General features: G+C 49.3%; 1 protein-coding gene and 1 non-coding gene across 6 annotated transcripts in view; both read right to left on the reverse strand.

Annotated features, from left to right (window-relative positions):
* PARN (poly(A)-specific ribonuclease) overlaps positions 1 to 13,777 on the reverse strand; it is a 233,377-nt gene that overhangs the window by 61,403 nt on the left and 158,197 nt on the right. The gene's annotated exons all lie outside the window — the stretch shown is intronic.
* Positions 12,208 to 12,280, reverse strand: TRNAK-CUU (transfer RNA lysine (anticodon CUU)). The gene has a single exon. It is a non-coding gene; the product is annotated as a tRNA-Lys (tRNA).

Here is a 13,777-nt window from a genome sequence, read left to right on the forward strand (position 1 = left end):
TCGGGGAGCCCGCCTGAACCCCCAGCCCTGAGAGAACAGCCTCACAGTGAGTCTGCAGCAACCACAGCAGAGGGCGAGGGGCTCGCTCAGAGGAAAAGCAAGGACAACAGAGGGGACGCAAGTATCTACTCTCCTGGCAGCCAGGCTGTGGTTGCCATTCAGAGCCTTAATCAGGACGCCTCAGGGTAGTTGGGGGGCACCCACTGTAGAGATCTGGGTCTGCACTCCCCAACTCGGTCACCAACACAGCTGCGTTCTCCTTACTCGGCTGGGGGCCCAGGATCACGATCAGGCTCTCGGTTCAGCTGCACCACGGCCTTGGGAGGCAGATGCCACAATGACCCAGCCCCCCAGCATGTAGGTGGGGAACCTCAAGTACAGAGAGCTTTAACATCTTGCCCATGGTGCCCCAGAGCCAGCCCCTGGCCACTACCTCTATTCAGAGAGGGTCATCAACCATTTGGAGCTACTTTGCGTACAGTATCTCGTCTAAGCCCCAAACTGCCCCGAGGAGGGAAAAATTATAGGAGAGATGACCCTCTGCATTCTACAGAGCAGGAAACTGAGGCGAAGCAACACCAGAAACAACTCAGTGGTGCGGGGGGAGGGGAAAGAGGAGGATAGCAGGGTCCACACTCTAGGAGCACCCACAATGATCACAGCGGTCATGTCATGGCGGCGGTATTAGCGTCCTCCTGCCGTTGTAACAGCTACCACAAACTTAGTGACTTAACCTAAGACAAACATATTCTCTTACAGTTCTGAAGGTCAGAAGTCTCCAACCGAGGTGCAGGTGCGGCTGCTCTCCTCCCAGGGGCTCCAAGGGAGAATCTCTTTCCGTGCCCTTTCTAGCTTCTAGAAGCTCCTGCGTGGCTTGGCGGCAATGAGCGCCTTGCTTCATTTTCAAAACTCATTCTTCCAGCCTCTGGTTCTAGGTTCGCCTCTCCTTCCTCTCCTCCCACCCTCCTGCCTCCTCATAGAAGGACCCCCGTGATGACCTGGGCCCACGGGATAATCCAGGTGCGTATCCTTCTCTCAAGATCCTTAATCACACCAGCCACCTGGCAACACCCCGTTGACCAGGTGCAGTAACCTATCCACAGGTGCAGGGAATTAGAGAATCACAGATACCTTGGCAGATACTACACCTCACGATTTTAAGGGCATACAAGACCCCTGGGGAATCTTGTTAAAATGTAGGTTCTGGTTCAAGGGGTCCAGATTTCTAACAAGCATCCAGGTGAAGCTGATACTGGGGTCCAGAGGCCACATAGAATCTAGAAGAAGGGCCTACAAACGTCTGTGTAAAGGGCCTGGTCGTAACCATTTTCAGTTTCCCAAATCCTATACGGTCTGTCTCGACTACTCAGCTGTGCCGTTACAGCCCCAAGCAGCCAGAGACGATGTAAGAATGAATGGGCGTGGCTGTGTGCCAATAAAACTTTATTTACAGACATTGAAAGCCGAATTCCATATCATCGGCACATGTCATGAAATGTGATTCTTCTTTTGCCTATTTTCAACCATTTAAAAATGCAAAAACCATTCTTTGTTGATGGTCCGTGCAAAACCAGATGCCTGGCCAGATCTGGCCCATGAGCCATCGTCTGCAGACCCTTGATCTGGAATGTTCGTTCCAGGAGAGCATGGATGTCTGTCTTGTTTGCCTAGCACCTAATAGCTGCTCAAAATGTAGTTGATGAACGAAAGAGCAAGCCTCTCATTTGGTCCCCACAGCGACTTGACCCAGGTGACAGCTCTGCAGCCAGCTTGCGGAGGAGGGGCTGATGAGAGTATTTTCTCTGGATTTATTGCCAGGAAGAACGGCGCAGAGATGGGGTGTCCCAGGACACGCAGCTGGCCTCCTGAACAATCCAAAGGCACTCTGGCCCCATCTGTGGCCTCCCCGGCAGCCAGCAGTACAGGACTGCCTGCAGGCTGGCTCCTGCAAAGTTCTGCTCTTGGAAGCAGCAGGTTGGGGGTCCTTCCCACAGCCACGCCTTGAGCCAGGCCACATGGAAGCTCTCTCGTTGGGTAATGAAAGGCAGCAGAAAACCCTCTCCTTTGTTGGTTAGGACCAGCAAACACCCAGGCACTTCCGGCCCCGGGCAATCAGACAGAAGCTCCACCAGGTCAGAGCCTGGTAAACAGAGTGCCTTCAGGAGTCAGGCTGGTAGCATCAACGTGGGGAACGGGTGGGGTTGAAACCCCAGGCGCCGAGTTGCTGCCATTGCCACAAGCAGTGACAGCCTTCCAATTGGGTGTCTTTTTAAAGCTCTCTGTGGCCAAGAAAACACACCAGCCTGCAAGCTGCCAGGTGTGTCTCCTCTCGATTTTACAGAGTGAACTCCCACCCCAGGACCTTTTCCCATGCTGTTTGCTCAGCCTGGAATGCTCTTCCTGACCCATTAGTGACCTCCTTCTTGGACTTCAAGTCCCAGAGAACCCTTCCCCCACAGGCACCTTACATGTCCCTTGTCACACTTGCTACTTCACGTTTTTGTGTGTAATGATTTGATCCATGTCTGTCTACTCTTGTAACAGTTTCCTGGGGCTGCTGTATCAAATGACCCCATCTAGGTGGCCTCCAACAGTGGAAAGTTATCTCTCACAGTTCTGGAGGCCAAAGGTCCAAGATGAAGGTGTCGGCAGGGCTGGTTCTCCAAGGGGGGGGGGAGTTGGGGAGAATCCATCCCACGACTCTCTCCCAGCTTTTGATGGTTACCGGCAATTCATGAGCATGTGGACCCATCGCTCCAAGTTCTGCCTCTGTCTCCTTCCCTCTGTGTTCCTCCTCTGTGTCTGTGTCTGCCTCAGATGTTCTGTGCGGTTCTAAGAGCACAAGTCATTGGACTTAGGGCCCATCCTAAATCCCGAATGACCTCATTTAGATTTCTTAAATTAATGACACCTGCAAAAGATTCTATTTCCAAATAAGGTCACATTCACAGCTGCCTGGGTTTGGGATGGGAGCATATGTCGTGGGCCACTGTGGAACCCACTACAGCCTCCTACACTGTCAACTTCATGAGGACAGAAACCATGTTCACCAGTATATCCCTGGGACCTGCCGTAAGAGTTTGGCAGCCTCACATACCTTCAATGATCAGTAGATATTTGTCAAAGGCAGGATTGGCTCTGAAATTCGTGGGGCCCAGTGCAAATGAAAATTCAGGGTGTCTTTTTACAAAAGTAACAGGGATTTCATCAAGATGGCGAGAGCAGAGCATTCAGCCAAGCTCAGGGCCCTTCCGAGGGGGGACCCAGGTGGCACACTCGTGAAGCCGGCCCTGACTGAATGAACAATGACGATGAGTATCTCGAGTCACCCTGGAAAGACTGGTGAAATCCTCTCCAGCCCAGATGTGGTCCAGGCGTGGATCGCAATCATCTGTCCGTTTTACAGGTGGGGAACCAAAGCCTGAGAAGTCAGGGATGTTCGAGATCAGATAGAGTTGAGCCAGGACCCAGGTCTCCCGAGCGACCCCTGATCCTTCGCCCACATGAACAGTTCACTGAATCTTTGGCAGGAATGTTCTCTGCTCAGCCCTCTTAACTGCCCCCAGCATCGGTCCTCACACAAGCGAAGGATGCTTCAAACCATGTGCAACAGGGTCCCCAAAGGACCAGAAGAAAAAAAAAATTGTAGGAGTTTTGCCCACAATTCAAATTATTCACGGGCTTGTTCTGAGCATCTGTGTCCATCAGGGCAACGTTTGATGGGTGCTTCGCCTAGAGCCCTAGGAAGAAGTGCTGCCTTATCCCCATTTCAGACAGGAGGCTTGAGTGCAGGGTCAAGTGCCCCAGAGTCACAGCCATTTGCTTCTAGTTCCATCTGACTCTAGAAACTGAGGTCAGCACCTCGCCACTTACAACCTCTCGACAGTAATGCCAACACCTGGGCTATATAACCCACGCGGCCCCTTCCCCATCTCTTAGATAAGGAAATAAGGCACAGAGCAGTGACTTGCCCAAGGTCACACGATAGGCAGGCAGCTGATTTAGAATTCAAATGCAAGCAATGAGCTTCCTGGGTCCTCGCTGCTTGCTAACTGCTTGGCAATGCCACTCATGAGGCTCAGGTGGGGTCATACACACAGGCCAAGCAAGGGAGACGTTACTCCCATCTGTAGGAGACTCTGATCCAGCAGGTGCAGAGAGGATCCAGGAGTCAGCTTTCTCCACAAAAACCCCCTCCAAGTCAAGTCCAAGGCAGGGGTGGGGGCACAGAATGAGGAAGCCACCTGTGCCATGCTGACACAGCTGTGAACTTGGACAAGCTGGACAGGGCTGACGGCCGGGGGTGGGGGGCGAGGGGAGGGACAGTGAGGATGACGCTGGCCACCTCTGTCCCGAGGGAGTCGAGATACTGCCTTCCCTTTGAAATGGCCACAGCTGCAAACATACTGTGGCCTTTTCCGCTAAAGTCTTTCATCAGCTGAGAATTTCTTCTCCTGGAAAGGGGCCAGTTTCCCACTTGCAGTCTTTGCGGGTGGGACGAGAACGACGTTGCTCAGGAATAGCCCTGCCCTGGATTCCTAGGGCCACTGTAACACAGTGTCACTGATGGAGTGGTGGCTTGTTCTTTCCCAACTCTGGAGGGAAGGATTCCGCCCGCTCTGTCCAGCTCCTGGTACTTGCAGGAGCCCTTGGTCGGCCTTGGCTTACGGCAGTCCTGATGCGATCTCTGCCTGTCATCAGTTAGCGTTTTTCCCTGGGAGTGTCTGTGTCCAAATTTTCCTCTTCGCATAGAGACACCAGTCCTTGGACTTGGGGCCCATCCTAATCCTGCATGACCTCATCAGAACCAGACTACACCTGCAAAGGCCCTCTTTCTGGGTCATATTCACAGGTTCCAGGTCGACTTGAATTTGGGGGGACACTATTCAACCCCGTAGAGCCCTCCCCCACACACCCAGCAGGGGATCCACCTGCACCATGCCTGGATGGTGGGTCAGGGGCTGGGCACTGTCCCCGGCCTTGGGCTGTGCTGTGGTAGGTGAACCGGGGCAGGAGGAAGGAGGAACATTAGGTCAAGGTGGGCCAGTGGCCAGGGTGGGAGTGGACAATGAGGGATGGTGCAACGGTGGCTGGTGTTATACCCGCCTGGCCTCCTTTTCTCCTCTTTGTGGCAACTGGGCTAAATATTCCTTGGACAACTTGCCCCCTCCCCACTCTCAGCTCATGAAGTTTCAGGAGAGAACACCACTCCTAGCTCAGAGTGGCTGGGCCAATCAAAGCAGTACATCCCACTTGACACAGGACTTGGCTCAGAACTGGAGAGGACCCAATCAGCACCAAGGAGACTCAAACCGGGCTTCTGTTGGAACTTACCCTTGGGCAGCTGAGAAGGTGGCAGCCATCTTGCCACTATGAGGATGGAACCTGCATTTGTATGAAACCACCTCAGAGAAAACTAGAGTCAATAAACAGGATTGATTGATTGATTGATTGATTTCTCTCTCTTTCTTATAGTCTCCATGCCCAACATGGGACTTGAACTCACAACCCTGACATCAAGGATTGCATGCTCTACCAACTGAGCCAGCCAAGGCACCCCAATAGATAGGATTCCTGATGCCACATTTGAGTACCCGGATCCAGCTATTCCTGAAGCCACATCTATGCCTGCACTGCAGAAGAGAACAGATGCACGGTGTGAAAGCACCTTGAACCTCAGTATTGAAATAGAAACTGAGGTTTGGTGTGGTTGGGCAACTCTCCCAAGGTTACTGTTCTGACCCTGTAGCTGGCACTGGTCTAGACAAAGTTTGGTCCTTGCTTAACAGGAGATAAGGCACAATTACAGTGGGACAAGGCCACTTTGAGCATTTCAGTCCCCAGGCATACCCAGGAAGGTAAGAAGCAAGAAGAAGGACTCAAGGCTGGTCCTAGACAGCAGAGGGAAGGGATGTCTGGGGGGTCGGGGGGGTAGAAAGGGACAGGCTGAAGAGAGGGATGGGAACAGTCCCCCAAGCCTGAGGAGGGGACTGGGGCTTGGTAGAGAACCCTGAGAGGAAAAAGGGGTGGGATAGAGTGAGGGCCCTCAATACTAGAAACACTCTTTCTGGTCCCCACACTTGTGCCAGGAGCTATAGAGCTGCCACCTTGGAGGCTCCTGGTACTTAGAGTTGGAGCACAGAGCAGTCTCAGTGTGGATTTAAAATGAGAAGGCCCTTCCATGCCTGTTCTGACTCCATATGGTCCTGAGACTTCGTCCCAAATATAAGGAGTGAGGGCAGGAGCCCCAGTGCTGAACAGATGGTGCTTGAAACACATTCCACTTGACTGAGAGGAATAAAGGATTGACGTTTCGTCCACGTTACCCAAAGCCATCAAAAGATTCTATCACAACCTCAATGGCAATTTTTTTTTTTTACAGAAATAGAATAAACAGGCATAAAAATTTGTATGGAACCACAACAGACCGCAAAGAGCCAAGGAATCCTGAGAAAGAATAAAGGTGGAAGCATCATGCTTCCTGATTTCAAACTACACTGCAAAGTTATAGGAATCAAAACGGTATAATGTGGGCAAAAAAAGAGACACGTAGATCAATGGAACACACTCGAGATCCCAGAAATAAACCCTCCCATACACAATCAATGAATACTGGAAAGAATAGTCAATGGGAAAAGGAAAGTCTCTTCCATAAATGGTGCTGAGAAAACCAGACATCCACAAGCTAGAAAATGAAACTGGAACCTTATGTCACACCACTCACAAAAATGAACTCAAAACGGATTAAAGGCTTAAACATAAGAACAGACACCATAAAGCTCCTAGAAGAAAACACAGGGAAAACACTCCTTTGAGACTGGTCTTGGCAATGATTTATGGGATATGACACCAGAAGCAAGAACAGCAAAAATTCCTGAGTGGGACTGCCTCAGACCAAAACCCTGCACAGCAAATGAAGCAATAAAGAAAATGGAAAGGCAACCTACGGATGGGAGAGGATATTTGCAGACAATACATCCGATAAGGGGTTAATATCCAAAATATATAAAGAGCTCATACGACTCAGTAAAAAACAATCTGAGTTTTAAAATGGGCAGAGGGGAACCTGGGTGGCTCAGCCAGTTAAGCACCTGCCTTCGGCTCAGGTCATGATCTCAGGGTCCTGGGATTGAGCCCCTCATCTGGCTCCTTGCTCAGCGGGGAGTCTGCTTCTCCCTCTCCCTCTGCTCCTCCCCCTCCTTGTGCTCTCTCTCAAATAAATAAATAAATAATAAAAGGTAAAAATGGGCAGAGGAACTGAATAGACATTTTTCCACAGAAGACGTCCCAATGGCCAACAAGTACATGAAAAGATGCTCTATATCACTGATCGTCAGGGAAATGCAGATCAAAACCACAGTGAGATATCGCCTCACACCTGTCCGGACGGCCGTCATCACAGAAGACAAGAGAGAACGAGCGTCGGCAAGGGTGCAGAGAAAAGGAAGCTCCCGCACACTGTCGGTGGGCATGTACACTGGGGCAGCCAGCTTGGAAAACAGTACGCGGGTTCCTAAAAATTAAAAATAAAAGTACCCTAGGATCCAGCGATTTCATCTCTGGATATATAGTCATGGGAAATGAAACAGGATATTGAAGACACGTTTGCACTCACGTGTTCACTGCTGCGCTATTCACAAGAGCCAAGATGTGGACACAGCCGAAGTGTCTGTCATCAGATGAACGGCTAAAGAAGCCTTGGTCTACAGCCGCACGACAGAATATCACTCAGCCATGAGAAAAAGAAATCCTGTTATTTGCAACAATATGGGTGAACATTGAGGGCATGATGCTAACTGAAGTAAGTCAGAGAGAGACAAATACTTCGTGCTATCACTTAGAGGTAACTCTAAAGATAATGAACTCATTGAAACAGAGTAGAACGGTGGAGACTAGGGGCTGGGGGTGGGGAAGTGGGGAGATGTCAAAGGTTATGTTTCCAATTATAAGACGAACAGGGTCTAGGGATCTAACGTACAGCATGGTGATTATAATTAATAACACTGTATTACATACTTAAAAGTTGCTAAGACAGTAGATCTTAAATGCTCCCAACATAAAAAACCAAAAGGTGACACGTGACACAATGGGGCACCATTCGGGTATTAGTGAAGCTATGCGGGTAATCATTTTGCAACCTGTAAGTGTATCGAATCAACACATTGTCCTCCTCCAGCTTCCACAACATTCTATGTCAATTCTATTTCAATTAAGTTGGAGCATTTCTGAAATAAAAAAAGTTTTTAAAAAAGGATTGTGACATTTAAAAAACGCACGTTGGTGGAGTGAAATTCATTCATCTAACTAATGCTGGCAGATCCCAGCAAGGAGGCTGCTGGCTACTCCCTGCCCAGCCTCTGGACCCTTCCATCTGCCTGTTCCAAGCCAGGAGTCAGCTATTAAACACACACAAAGCACTTAGAACAATCCCTGGCTCACAGCACGGCCACATAAATGTCTGTCTTTATTATCACTGTTATGATTCTGTCTAGCACTTTACAAGCCTCAGGTGAGAAGTCCTAGTTTTGGTAAAACACCAGCACATCCTCCTGGGACAAACATCTTTTAGAGTGCTGAACTATAGACAGAAAAAAACCCAAGTTTTCTTCCAAATGTTTAAGGAGGAGACTGTACAGATGCATTGGTGAGTCCCTGAAATGTCCCCTCACTAACCTCCTCCTTGGGCCCCTGACTGGATGGACACACAGCCTCCCTTGCCATCACTCCCTTGCTGTGTGCCACTGCTTTTAGAAACCACATCCAGTGGCTACCCACTTCCTCCTGCAGTCCCCAAGCTAGTGATTCCCTTAGAAACTGCTTCGGGCCCTCCAGCTTCACGCAGCAAATGCTGTGACCCATCCCACGAACAAGGTGAGTCCATCATATTCTTTCCCCACCAGATACACTGTCCAGCCCCAAGACAGCCATCCATGCAGATCCCTGCTACCTTTCGGTTGAGGTGGACTCCCATGACGAAATATAAGAGAGAACAATATTCATGCTTCACTGCAAATGCATGACCACCCACAACATTGAGAGGTGGGCAGGTGCAGAGCGTGGGGTGAGGGAAACCAGGCTGAGAGAGGGAGATCATCCCCAATGAATCCTGGTATGCATGGGGTCCCCCGCAAGGGACACACTTTGACCAATGACTTTTGTACGTGCAGCTTTAGCTCTGGGGTTTCAAGGCCACCCCCTGAGGTCGGAAAAGGGGAGGGCTAGGAAGTTGCCACCTGCTAAGTGTTGATGCCAGGGTCAGAGGAACGCAAGGTAACGTTGCCTACGGATGACACAAGAGGCCCATTGTTAGCCAACAGCCAACTCACTACGTCTTTTGAGCATATCCAATTCCTAATAGAGAATATAATGGCAGAACGCGGTGTAAAGAAAAACAATCACCCAAGTACCAGTTTGTAATTCTGTCACTAAGCCAAAGAGCAATTAATTACTCATCAGGAGGACTCAAGTGAGACACCTATCCAGCTCCCAACTGCTTAAAAAATGCTCCTGCTCTTTATCAGAGCAAGAGCATTAGTTTCCTCCTGAACACTCCTCTCCCACCTGAAGCCCCTGTATGCACATGCGTGCGTGAGTGTGCGTGCATGCACACACACATGCACCCCCACTCGTTCACACACAGTGCTTTCTGCCAGTCTGCTCTGCCTTCCAAGAAGAGAGGGTGTTAAAACACTCCATGCATCATTTTGTTGTGACAACTTTCTAAACTCGGAATGCTTGGCCTCTCCACGCTTAATCTCCCCGGTGCACACTGGACTTCTCCAATTAGGTGCGCACAGAGACATTAGTGACAAGTCTCTGCTCCTACAGCACTCGCGGTGGTACAGCTCCTCTGCATTTAACAGGCAGGAACCTGGTAAGCTTTTGCAACGTCATGCTCAAAAGTCATTTTTTTTTTTTTTTTTAGTTTAAGAAAGCATGTTAACACGGCATTAAATACGACGGTACCCCACATATGCACCCGTCTTTCCCCTCCTAGTGATTTTAAAGAGATCATTGCTTTTATGAAATTCAAAGGACTGGTAAAGAAGATTTTTAATAATACAGCTGAGCCTTCTGTGAATATTTTATTAAGTTCTCGTATATCCTGGTTCACTAATAAAAATAACGAGCAAGAATAAGGGCATATTTTGTCTTCCATTATTACTGAAGGAGATTAAGAAAAAAAGTCTTGGGATTTGTCCCTTCTCTCTCTCTCTCTCCCTCCCTCCCTAGAATATTTGTTTTCACTGAAAGGCTTTGGTCGTTGTTAATCCATTGTGAAAAATTGAGATTTCATTTTGTGCGAAATAATTTGGGAGTCCACCTTCTTCCGCAGTGAAAAAAAAATCCCTACATATTGGGGCTTATAATTCAAGAGGGGACTCAATTCTTGCCCTTGTGAGGTGCACACATTACCGTGGGACCCAGGGAGGGCACTCTCTAGATTTTTCTCCCAGTTACACCCTTGGGGGTTAGGCTCTTGAGGGCACTGTAAGGACTTTAGGTCTCTCTAGACAGACAAGAGGAAAGGTCCCCAAAAGCCCAAAGGAAAACCAGGAAGAACTATGATGCTCATTCACTCAGAAGCCACCCCATGTCCCATAAACCTGACCTCCGCTCCTCTTGGGGAGAGAAAATTGGGTTGAACTAGTGCCATTTTTTTTTTTTAAATCAGGAACTCAATAAATGTTCCAAATCCTGGGTCCTGCCTCTGCAGTAGCAGTGCAGAAATTTGGTAGAGCAGAAAGCTGGGATATCGCTCTAGAGGGGTTCATGCTGTAAAAGGAGAAACTGGATTACGCCCCTTCCCCTCTGAAATCTTAGCATTTTGTGAGCCCACTGGCTGGCTTGGGGACCTTTGGTTTTGTAGGAGTAGTCATGCTACTGGCTGGATTTTGTGGAATTGGTGGGAGGCTGTGAGAGGGAGAGGGAGAGGGACCCAGGGAAAATCACACGATAGAAACAACACAGCTGTATCTCCTGGAAGACTTTGGTGAGAAGCCTGGGACATAGACCCTCACTAATCATGTCTCCTTAGGTACTTCCTGGGCGCTGCCAACAGCAGGTGGGCACTTTATAGACTTACTTCATTTCATCCTCACTACAGTCCTGTGAGGTAGCCAGAGGTGGCAGTGACTACTGGTTCTTCCCAATTCCCTCTTCCCTTCCTTCTTACTCATAGAACCCAGGGAATGTGTCTGTTGGGAGAACTGGATGAGTTGGTTGCTGCCGTGTAACAAATAAGCCCAAAATGTAGCAGCTGAAAACAATCAACATTTTGTTTCTATGGGTCCGTTTTGGGGGCTTTCTAGATCAGGTATCTCAAGAAATTGCGGTCAAGATGTCCACCAGGGCTGTAGTGATCTGAAGGTCCGACTAGGAGGATGTCCGTCCAAGCTCACTCATGAGACAGCCGGGTTGAAGGCCTCCGGTCCTCGCTAGCTGTTGGCCAGAGATGTTGGTTCCTTGCCATGTGGGCCTCCCCACAGGACAGCTCCCATGTCAGCTGGATTTCCTCAGAGGAAGAGAGGGCATCCAAGACAGAAGCCACCATCTTTTTGTAACCTAATCTTGGAAGTGAACTCCCATCACTTTGGCCAGATTCTATTGATTAGAAGGAAGTTACAAGGTCTAGCCCACACTCAAGGGGAGAGAATTATACAAGGGAGTGAACAGCAGGAGGCAGGGATGATTGCGGCCATTTTTATTTTTATTTACTTATTTAGTTAGTAGGCTCCACACTCACTGTGGAGCCCAATGTGGGGCTTGAACCCATGACCCTGAGATCAAGACCTGAGCTGAGATCAAGAGTCGGAGGCTAAACCGACTGAGCCACCCACCCTGAGGCCATTTTAAAGGCCACCTCCCACAACTACCTTTCCCAGACTCCCTGGCAGCCAGGCATGACCACATGACTAAATATTAGCCAATGAAATGTAAGTGGAAGTTTTATGGTGGACTTCTGGGATGGCTTCTAAAAAGGTGAGTCAGGATGTACTTCCTCTTTCTTGCAGACTGGAACGTAATGGCTGGAGCTCTGGCAGCCACCTTGGACCATGAGTTGACCTTTGGAATGGAAGCTAGCACAGGGAGACTGAAGGAGCCCAGGTCCATGATTTCACAGACCCATACAAGCTGCCTGCCTTGGAAGTCTTTTTGGTTTTGGTTTTCATATATATCCTCTTCTTCTTTTTTAAGTAGGCTCCATGCCCAACGTGGGGCTTGAACCCACAACCCCATGATCAAGAGTCATGCGCTCTACCAACTAAGCCAGCCAGGCGCTCCTATATCATTTTTCTTAATTAAATTTTTTAAAAATTTGATTTGAGTTAAAATACAAAATACACATAACATAAAATTTCCCATCTTAGCTATTTTTAAGTATACAGTGCAGTGGTATTAAGTACATTCACACTGTTGTGCAGCCATCACCACTATCCATCCCCAGGACTCTTCTCATCTTGTGAATCTGAAACTCTGTACCCATTGCACACTAACTTCCCATTTACCCTCTCCCTAGCCCCTGACAACCAGCATCCTTGGATGTCTTTTACATGAGTATTTTAAGCCACAGTGTTCACGACCTATGGCATTCACAGCTGAACGAGTCTTCAACACTGCAGTATTATTATCCCCATTGTACAGAGCAGAAAACTGACTTTCAGAAGCACACAGAACTTATCCAAAGTTCAAAGCAAGTAAGTAGTGGAGCCTGGGCTTGACTTGTAATTTGTTTCATGACAAAAAATGTACTTTTCCCAGTGCTTCTAGAGAGGGATCAGTGAGGGAATATGATTTGAAGTTCCTGCCCCATCTTCTAGACAGTTTTCACCATGTGAAGTCAAACGGAAGACAGGAGTGCTATGTGATCGCAGCCTGACCAAATGGTCCCTTTGCTAGGTGACTTGAAACCTTCCACTGCACCCGTTTTTCCCCTGGCCCCATGTGGGACAGTGAAGCCGTGACTATACGCAAGACCACTTCTCAATGCTGAGCTTTTCTTGCTCTCTCTCCTTGGAGCTGGGGTCCGGAGGGAAGCGGAGGAGAGGGGCAGAACCTTCCGAAGTCCCTGCTCCAGCTCCCTTCCTCTGCAGAGGGACATTTGTTTCCAAAACTGAGCCATTTCTTGGCACATCGGACTTATTTTTGCAGGAGGGCTGGCTGCCCCATGCCAAGCCTTCTCACCACAAATAGAACTTCGGAAAGGGCTCACTGGTTTCCTCTCGGCTTTCAGACACCTCTTCACATTTCAGTTGGCTTCCCTTCCGTGGCCCCAAAAGGGAATATCTGGAGTCTCCTCTGTTTTGATGTGATTGCAGGCACCTCTTGAGGCGCTCCATGGGGATGCCTCCGGGGCAGTGGCGAGCCTGGCCCCGCTCCTGTGCTATGGCCTCTGGCACATCCCGCTGCCACTGCCCGGAAGCTGGGAGTAGCCAGAGTGCCAGTGTGGGTCCCAAGCTCTAGGCTCGCCCCTCAGTCAAATGGTAAAAGACAAAGCATTGATGCCTCCACTCAGTGTCCCTGTCCCCTCCAACCTCCGCCCTCCCAAGCGCCTCTGGCTCCGACCTCTCATTTGAGATAGGATTTGAGAGCTCATTACATGAAGTGTCATAGAACTCAAGTGATCTACCACAGAGACACTTACCTACCAGGGGATGTCTACAGTCCAGATACTCTAGAAGCCATCCCTTAGGAGTCAAAGCGAAACAGGTAGTGGGAAATAAAAGATCACCTCACTAACCTGCTACGGGTAGTGAACCAGGCCAGAGTGACGTGT

This window comes from Ursus arctos, unplaced genomic scaffold (genome assembly GCF_023065955.2).
Source record: "Ursus arctos isolate Adak ecotype North America unplaced genomic scaffold, UrsArc2.0 scaffold_2, whole genome shotgun sequence".
In the NCBI taxonomy this organism is placed as follows: domain Eukaryota; kingdom Metazoa; phylum Chordata; class Mammalia; order Carnivora; family Ursidae; genus Ursus; species Ursus arctos.